This window comes from Mustela lutreola, chromosome 3, assembly GCF_030435805.1.
Source record: "Mustela lutreola isolate mMusLut2 chromosome 3, mMusLut2.pri, whole genome shotgun sequence".
In the NCBI taxonomy this organism is placed as follows: domain Eukaryota; kingdom Metazoa; phylum Chordata; class Mammalia; order Carnivora; family Mustelidae; genus Mustela; species Mustela lutreola.
This window is the reverse complement of record NC_081292.1, coordinates 141,793,864-141,802,134: the sequence shown is the minus strand read 5'-3', so window position 1 is coordinate 141,802,134 and position 8,271 is coordinate 141,793,864.

The following is an 8,271-nucleotide window of genomic DNA, read 5'->3' as shown; positions in this document are numbered from 1 at the left end:
TGAAGTTAGCAACACCAAAGAACGGGGGTGTCATCTTGTAGTCTGGGATCTTCTCAATATTCTGAAAAATTATGTTCTGGGGGTGTCATCTTGTAGTCTGGGATCTTCTCAATATTCTGAAAAATTATGATCTTCTCAATATTCTGAAAAATTATGCAGAACAAATAGTGTATCTCATAATCCTTTTGCAAGGCACGTGTGTTTGTGTGTGTCTATGTATGTGTCTGCGTATTTATGGATTTGTGTGTGTGTGTGTGTGTGTGCGTGCACACACACACACACTCAAGCATTTCTTCCACTAAGCTTCGTGGAGGAAAAACTGGAACAATTAATTCCTCTACCCAGGCTGCTAATTCTCTTTCTCTCTCCTACTCTCAGTCTTCTGGCCAATTTAGCCTTTCGCTCCCATTTTGCCTTTTCTCAGTGAAACCGCTGTGTTTCCGCTGTTGTCATTTCATTACATTTTAAAGCAGCCCTGCTACATCCTCAAATTAACTCTTGTCTGGGGGGAAGTGTAAATGGCTTATCAGTGCATAATGTACTTCGTCAGAAAAAAAAAACCTCACTGTAATGTATATTTCCTCATTGTTGTGCTTGGGGGCATCAATTAATGTCAGAAGGCTGACAATCCTTTGAACACATCCCTTTGACTACAGATGCTCGTGTGACATTTCCTGACATCTGGGCAATGTTTTCTACACATAGCTCACTCCTCTTGCCCTTGATTTCCATGACAGTCTTATACTTGTTTCCTCACCCCCTTCTCCTTCTGGGGACAAAGAGTGTAACAGGAGTGAGTTCTCAATGGACTCTAAACCCCGTGGCATATCCTTCTCTTTTTCGTTCTCTTTCTCCTTGTCCCATAAGAAACTTACAGAAAATTGAAAGACAATAAAACAATGCTGTGTTACCCCTTTCTCTTACATTCTTACAGTTATGCAGTGGTTCGGTTTTAAAAGAAAGCTTCTAAAAATTGTAACTTCAGAGTATTTTCATCTTAATTTTTTAAAAATCAAGATTATATGGAGAGGGACTTCCATTTGCTATGGAAATGCACAGAGTACTCACCAAGAATGGAAATGGAGACTAGGCAGACCACCTGGAGTCAGTCAGATGGGCCAGTTAGGTAGACCCACAGGGCAATAAGCCTAAGTCACTTATGGTTCATTGCATAGACAGAAACTGCACCAAGTCAACACTGAGCAAAGAGTTCAGAGGTGAGTTACAGAGAAAGTGTACGCCTGGGCTCCCATCTGGGACCGCAGATGGCATCTCTCCTTCTAATACCTGGTCCAGGTATTCCGAAGCCCTGGGGGGAGCCCCCCCATATGTGCATGTGGGCGCTATGCCCTCAGGCAGGCCTGGTCCTCTCTTTTTCTTTCTATTTGGAATGTCAGTGCTAAGTTCAGTTACAAAAACATAACCAATCCCCACTGGGAAAATCCAACAGATCCTTTCAGAACATGGACTTGTTTCCTCACAGCACGGTCTTACGCATCTTGAGATGCACAGAAAACGCAAACCAGTCAGAAGGAAACCAAAAGGGAACGCCACTACAAATAAATGGAGAGGTTTTTCTTGCACCCCTGCAGAGTTGGAGTGAAAAAAAAAATATTGCTTGTTTATAGAAATGTGACCTTGAGACTTCAAAGAAAAGAAAGATGCAGTGGGGGTCACTGGTGAAGGAAAGGCCTTTTTCTTAGATTTTTTAATGTCGGTTTTGTAAGTTGGTGAAGCCAAAGTGAGTTAAGAGATCAGTAAATTGATTTTCTTTTTCCTTACTGGAAATCAGCTGAGGCTTACCATTCTTTATCATGTTATGGTCTTACCCTAGACAAAAATATGGTTGCTTTCAAAACAAACTTGAGGGAGAGGGCAGATGGGACCTAGAAGGATTCCAGCATTAAAACTTCAAAGCCCTTTCCTTTGAAACAAATTTCCTTTGCACAAACTGTAATGAACATTTAAAGGATACTGTGGAACGACACTGTCAAAACGGAACCAGGAGACATCCCGCACTGCAAAGACACACCCGTTGTCAGTCCAAAACGGATTAGAGGCACGTCCAAGAAGCACCTCTGTGGTGACAAATTGCTCCAGGACCTTCACTTTTCAGCCCCAGTTAAATCTTCGTGACTATGAAACAGCAGTTTTGCAAGAAACATGGTTTAAGCTCTAATAAAACGTTTCTTCCCTGCTTTCCCTAGATGAATAAATTCAAGACGAGATCTCCGAAGAAGTTTCCGCAGGAAAACTCCAGCTATGACCCCATCACCAGCCCCTGGGGTCCCAGGTCTAACGATGGTCAATATCACAATGGAACAGGGCTCCGCTTTGATATTCCATTTCACTCAGATCCCTGGAGCACATCTCCATAAACCAGCTGGAAAAGAAGAATTCTAATAACAGTAACAACCGCATCCTACTCGGTGATCAAAAACTGCAACTATGTTTTCCAATCTGCTTGCGGTGATGGAGTGTCATCACTTGGAATGAAAAACCACGGACTATAGCCCCCGTGCCCATATGCTTATGAGGCCCCCTTTGCCTCAAACCCAAAGATGACTTGATTTTTAAAGTGGTTTCTGAACTCCTGCCTCCTAAGCTGAAAGACACAATGTATTTATTCAAGGAGAGCTCCGCAGAGGTGAAGGAGGTGATCCAGGGAGACTCTTACCATAACTTCTTCCCAACTGCCATTCATTAAACATGTTCCATCTCATGAACCATGAATCATTTCATTTTTAAGTACTCTTTTATTTCCTTTAAATTTATCTAAAACTTTATTAGATTCAGCTGGCACAGTCCTGACAGACAGCCTGCATACATTTTAAACCTTCCCACCGGAGAAGCATAAAACATTTAAAATCTATATTTGATCTGACAACAGCAGCACAGTGTTTGAATTAGAAACAGATTAGACATAATTGAAGATAAAGAGGATGCAAGCACCACTCCCACTTTGGTGAAGTGGGCTTTAAATTATCAGATTCATCCAGAATACATTACCGAGAAACATTGAATTGTTATCTTTAGACAGCCTTTTCTAAGAGTTTACAATTTCTCAGTTCAGTGAAGCTTACCACCAGCTTGTTATCAGAACAAAAAACGAAAAATCATTCGGTTCAGAGCACAGAACTGATCTCACCTCAAAAAGTACACATTTCCTTCTGATAACAGACACTTCATTGGACAGCCAAGGGGCTGCACCCCCCACAACCTTTTCAGGTCTTTCCACTTCCCAGGTAATTCCTGAGCAGGCTGCAAACTGGCACTGTTTACCAATAGGGCTGCCTGCCAAGCCCCGCCTCCATCTTTAATTAAACATCCCCAGGTCACTGGTATATTCACGTACACGCCCACTCACTCGCACACGCATGCACGGACACACATCTCGGCTTTGCCAGAGCCCTTCCACCTCGCTCATTAGTAATGGAGCTAAACTCATTATGCAAAGCTAATTTACTGAAAGTTAAATAAACAGGGTGCAGTATTTGGGGGGTTTTGTTTGTTTTAACAAACAAAATTAGACTTTGCAACACAAATCAAACGTGGACCAGAATAATTCCATTACAAAGTGAGTAACAGAGCACAAGCCTGTCTAGGTTACTTCTCATTAAATATGTCTTTACTCACGTCCAGTGGAAGACATAAATAGTCTCATCAGGCATCAAATCGCAAGTTTTCTAAAGACAAAAATAAGGATAGAGGAAGGGGGAGGACAGGATATTGAATTACTTTGGAAAAATTTGGGGTCCACTAGATCATAAAAATCTCAGAACCCTTTTGGTTAAGCCAAATCTTGAACTTAAAAGCTTAATTCAGAAGTTTCCACTGCAGGAAAGCAATAATTTTTATAAGCAACTAGAAATATTCCCATTCTCTCTCTCTCTTCCATCTTATTTATTTTCATTCTGCCAAGTTTTAAGGAGGAGGTAGGGGCTTTTGGAAATCTGCGTTGAGACACGCATCAGATCTGACCCACAGTAGGTATTTGATAAACCATGGTAGAATTAAATGATTAATGTAGGAGTATCTGGCTTTGATTTTGCCACCTCCTATCTGTACTTTAATGTTTCCCTCAGCTCTTTCCCTAAAGCTCTTTCTTTTGTCTTCCGTGTTACCTCACTCGTTGGAAGCATTTTTTAATTGAAAAAACCTGAAGTGCTTTGTGATTTCCAAGTAATTTAAATTAGACCATGGAGGGAGAGTCTTGAAGACATTCGGGTTAAGACTGTCTATGTACAGGAAGTAGGTATGTGTACATGCGTGCCAGCACATGTGTGTGTGTGAGCACGTGTGTGTGTATGTATGTATGTGTGTGTGTGTGTGTGTGTGTGTATGTGAGAGAGAGATCAGGAGAGTCAGAAAATTACTTCTAGCTACATAGTCCCCAGAAGGCAGCCTTCTAGATTAAGAAAGGACACAGTTTTAGGAGTCAGAAAGGTCTGCATTTAAATACGAATGCTCAGTGACTGACCATAGTCCAACTACTGGACCCCGTTTCTTCCTCCTCACACGGGGAAAATGCCTCCTTCCAGGGCTGCCATGAGGTTTAAATGAGGTCACATCTGTTAGAAAGCTTCATAGGGTGCAAACTCTAGAACCTAAAACCGTGTGTCCTGCACACACAATGTGAAAAATTGGGGTTGTGTTCCCCAAATGCACTTTGAATAACAAAAACATCACAGCGATAATGAACCAAAACTAAAACGCACGCATTTTACAGCAAACAAACATTTATCTAACACAAATGATTTTTACAAATGTATCTTTTAAATGCAAAAACAAACTCAGATATAAAATTTCTACCACAGCTCCTTCTTTTCTGAGAGTTTGCCAGACCAGTGGAACAGGGGAGAGGCACTTTGTACGATGCTGTGTTTGAAAAGTAGGCACCTTCTTCCCGCCCTGGTAAATCCATAGGATTCTTGATGAAATTCTCGTCTGAAAAAAAAAAATTGTTTAGCCTATCCTGTATACAGCCTGTAGAAGTCTGCCCAATGGTGGTAAATGCTGGGAGATAAGCTTCCATGGCAAATTCTTATTCTTCAATAACTTGTCTCACTTGTCTATTCCAGTGACTTCTCCTTGCCACACCACTGATTCCAACCATTTCCTTTCTCCAGAATGCTGATGACACAGATTTCTTCTCCTGGAGGAACCAAAATATCCTTTGTTCTCGCTGACAACATATCCCTTTGATGTCTCTGTGAGTCTATTCTTCAGCCTAGAAAATAATATTAATAATAATGCTCTTGCCAAATTTGGTCCTTAGCTCAGTAGAAGAACAAATTTGCTGCATGCAATCACGCATCCATGCAAGCAAAAGTTTCCACCTCACAAGCCATCCCATCACATTTTCTTAGCTCTACTGATTGCATCGACCTGAGCACTCTTCACTTCCTTCGAATATTTCCCCTGCCCTTCAGAACTGCTCTCCCAGGCAAATGGAACAATTTGAAATTGCTGGCTAGCTCGCCTGCTTTCAGAACCAACTCCTGTTGACGAAAATACACTTTATTTCCATAAGGATGGATTTTTCTTAACGTTTTTATATTGTCTTTTGTGTCTCATATGTCCTCTTCTTAAACATATCGAAGAGAAAAAAATCATTTCAAATTCTGAAGCCCCTCTACCAGAGGGTAGGTGACAGAGACTCAGGCTGAGGACAGCAAGCAGTCTCTTCTGACTAGGATGCACCTTCCAAGGTTTTAATGGAGGCAGAGCCACCCTGATTATGTGAGAAAGAATCAGTCACTCACCTGGTGGCTATAATCTGAGTGCAGCTGGGTGCCTTCATTTTTTTTTTTTTTTAAAGTAGTGACTTGCTATTTTGTGGGTAGCTAGTAGTGTTTGCATTTGAGAGAAGAAAATGGAATTTGTTGTTGAGGAAGAATCTCTACTTAGTCAGTCGAGACCATTTTAATGAGGTTCTTTAGTCATGCAAATACCATGTGAGAGCATCCCCGTAGTTCTCTGGAAGACCCTGAGCTGGAGAAGTGACCCAGGCACCCAGGTTACAGGCTGAGAGTCTGAATGTCCTTCTTCTGCATGTCAATTGGGCTTCTCAGCAACACTATCCTCTGTGGAGTCTCAAGAGGCCCATCCCCTCAGATGCAGATGGAGACCACCTGGGAGCCTAGAAGAGGTTTGTGGCTTTGTGTCCAAGCATTTTCTCCTGAGGAGTCAAGACCAGAAGTTGAACTCTCAGGGATTTGCAGGTCAGAACCCCTTTTCTGGGGACACAAAGAGGACCCTGGGTGATGGCCTTGGTCCCAGCCCCATCTGGACTGGAGGGAAGGTGTGCCCCCTGTGGCGTTCCCCACAGCCCAGCAAGTGAGCCTCAGGGAAATGTACCCCACAGTCACATCTGTGCCTTGGGAGACTCCCTGTGAAGAAAATGGATCCACCACTGTCAGTCACCCAGGAGCAGGGAAAGAGTGGGTTAGGACCAGAGGAGGGCAGGACAGGCTCTCTGTGAACCCCAGAGTCGACTACACTCTAGCTCTCAAGGCCTAGAATGCCCCCTGTTGAGGCTTGTGCTGCCCTCACCACTAGGGAGCCCGTGGGAATTAAAAAGGAAGATTTTGGCCTGTGGGCTTTGGGGGACCCCTTCTGACAGCAGTTGTAAACCACTCCGTGTTGTCTACACAAGCCTAGCCCGAGTTACTCAGGGAGGTAAGGAGGGCCGCAGGCCCGTCCCAAGGCTGGAGTAGGCATGGGCTGGAGGTGGGCTGGAGAAAAGCAGGTGCGCCCACGAAAGCAGCTGGATCAAGAGAGCCATCGGGAGTGTGAGCAGAGGGTGGCATCCAGATTAGAAGGCTGAGTAGAAAGAAACACTAGAGGGACTTGTTCTCAGGGACACTAGGACCTGGTTATCAGGACCCCAGATTCCTGGGCTTATTTCATGGTAATACCTGAGGAGATAATTGAGGTCCCTTCCTTCGGCCAATGGGAGCTCGTGTTGTAGTAATCTGGGTATACAAAGGATAGGCCATTTCAGCTTCTCAAAATGCTTAAGCAACAGATGTCTAGGTTGGGTTCAAATTATTCCCATGGGGTCTTACTAAAATCAGGAGATCACCTACAAAAGACACAAGAAATATGCCCTTTTAAAACCTTTCTTCTGCATTGGGGGTTATATGCAACTGACAAATCACTAAATTACCTCTGAAGCTAATAATAGAGTATATGTTGATTAAATGGAATTTAAATAAAAATAAATAAATACAAATAAAAAATAAAAACATAAAACCTTTCTCCAAATTCAGATAGATCTCCCAAAGAACCAAAGGAATAGAAGATAGTTCTATCAAGATAAAGAATTAATAATAGCCTAGTACATGTATTAGAAAGTTTATGACTAAAAAAAAAAGTTTATGACTTACATTTTTGTTGGACTTCTAATCTCTGGAAATAAAGCATTCTTGCCTTGAATGTAGCCACTCAGAAACAGGGATGTCTGTGGGTCACAGAACACTGTCCTCTCACAGATCCTGCTTTCCACAGAGGAAGGCAGATTCACCAAGGATCTTTTTTGTACTGATACATTTCACCAGTATAGAAGACCTAAGTATAATATTTAGGTTTGAGAATGGAAATAAAAACATAATGTTAAGCCCCATGAGATAAGTATCTTCCCAAACACAGCGGCATAAAAGAGACCACCTTCTGATATCCCTCTCTTTTCCTTAACTCAGCGAGTCTGTGAGTGATTTTAAAGCACTTGCCCTTGCTTCTGACTTTACAGAGCTGAGGCAAGGTCAGGTGCGAGCAACAGCAGCCAGACACAGAATTTGCTTGAAATCAGGCCTCAAATCTAGAAGCACAAGTCTATCCAGCTACCTTTCTGTTTTCTCAGTTTTAACAAGCCCTTGTATGCTTCTCAAGTTCTAGCATATTCACCCCTGGATAATCACAAAGTTCATTTAAGGCAAGTTATGGTTTTCGAACAGATCTACCTTTGGATCACTTTTGGATGAGATTTACATAATTCAGGGGGAGAAATGGTCAAGTTATTTAACAAATCTGTTGGCCATGTAGCTTGATTCAATTTTTTGTTTCTTGGTTCTACAGCTCTAGTGAGGTATAATTGAGGTACTTTATAGTACACCTCTTTGAAAGGAATAGCTTAATAGATTTTAATTTCTATATATACCTATGACACCATCACCACAGTTGAGATAACAAATATGTCCATCATCCCCCCGCCCCAAATTTTCTCATGGTCCTCTGTTTTTAACCAAGAAGAATGTATCCACTAGCTTT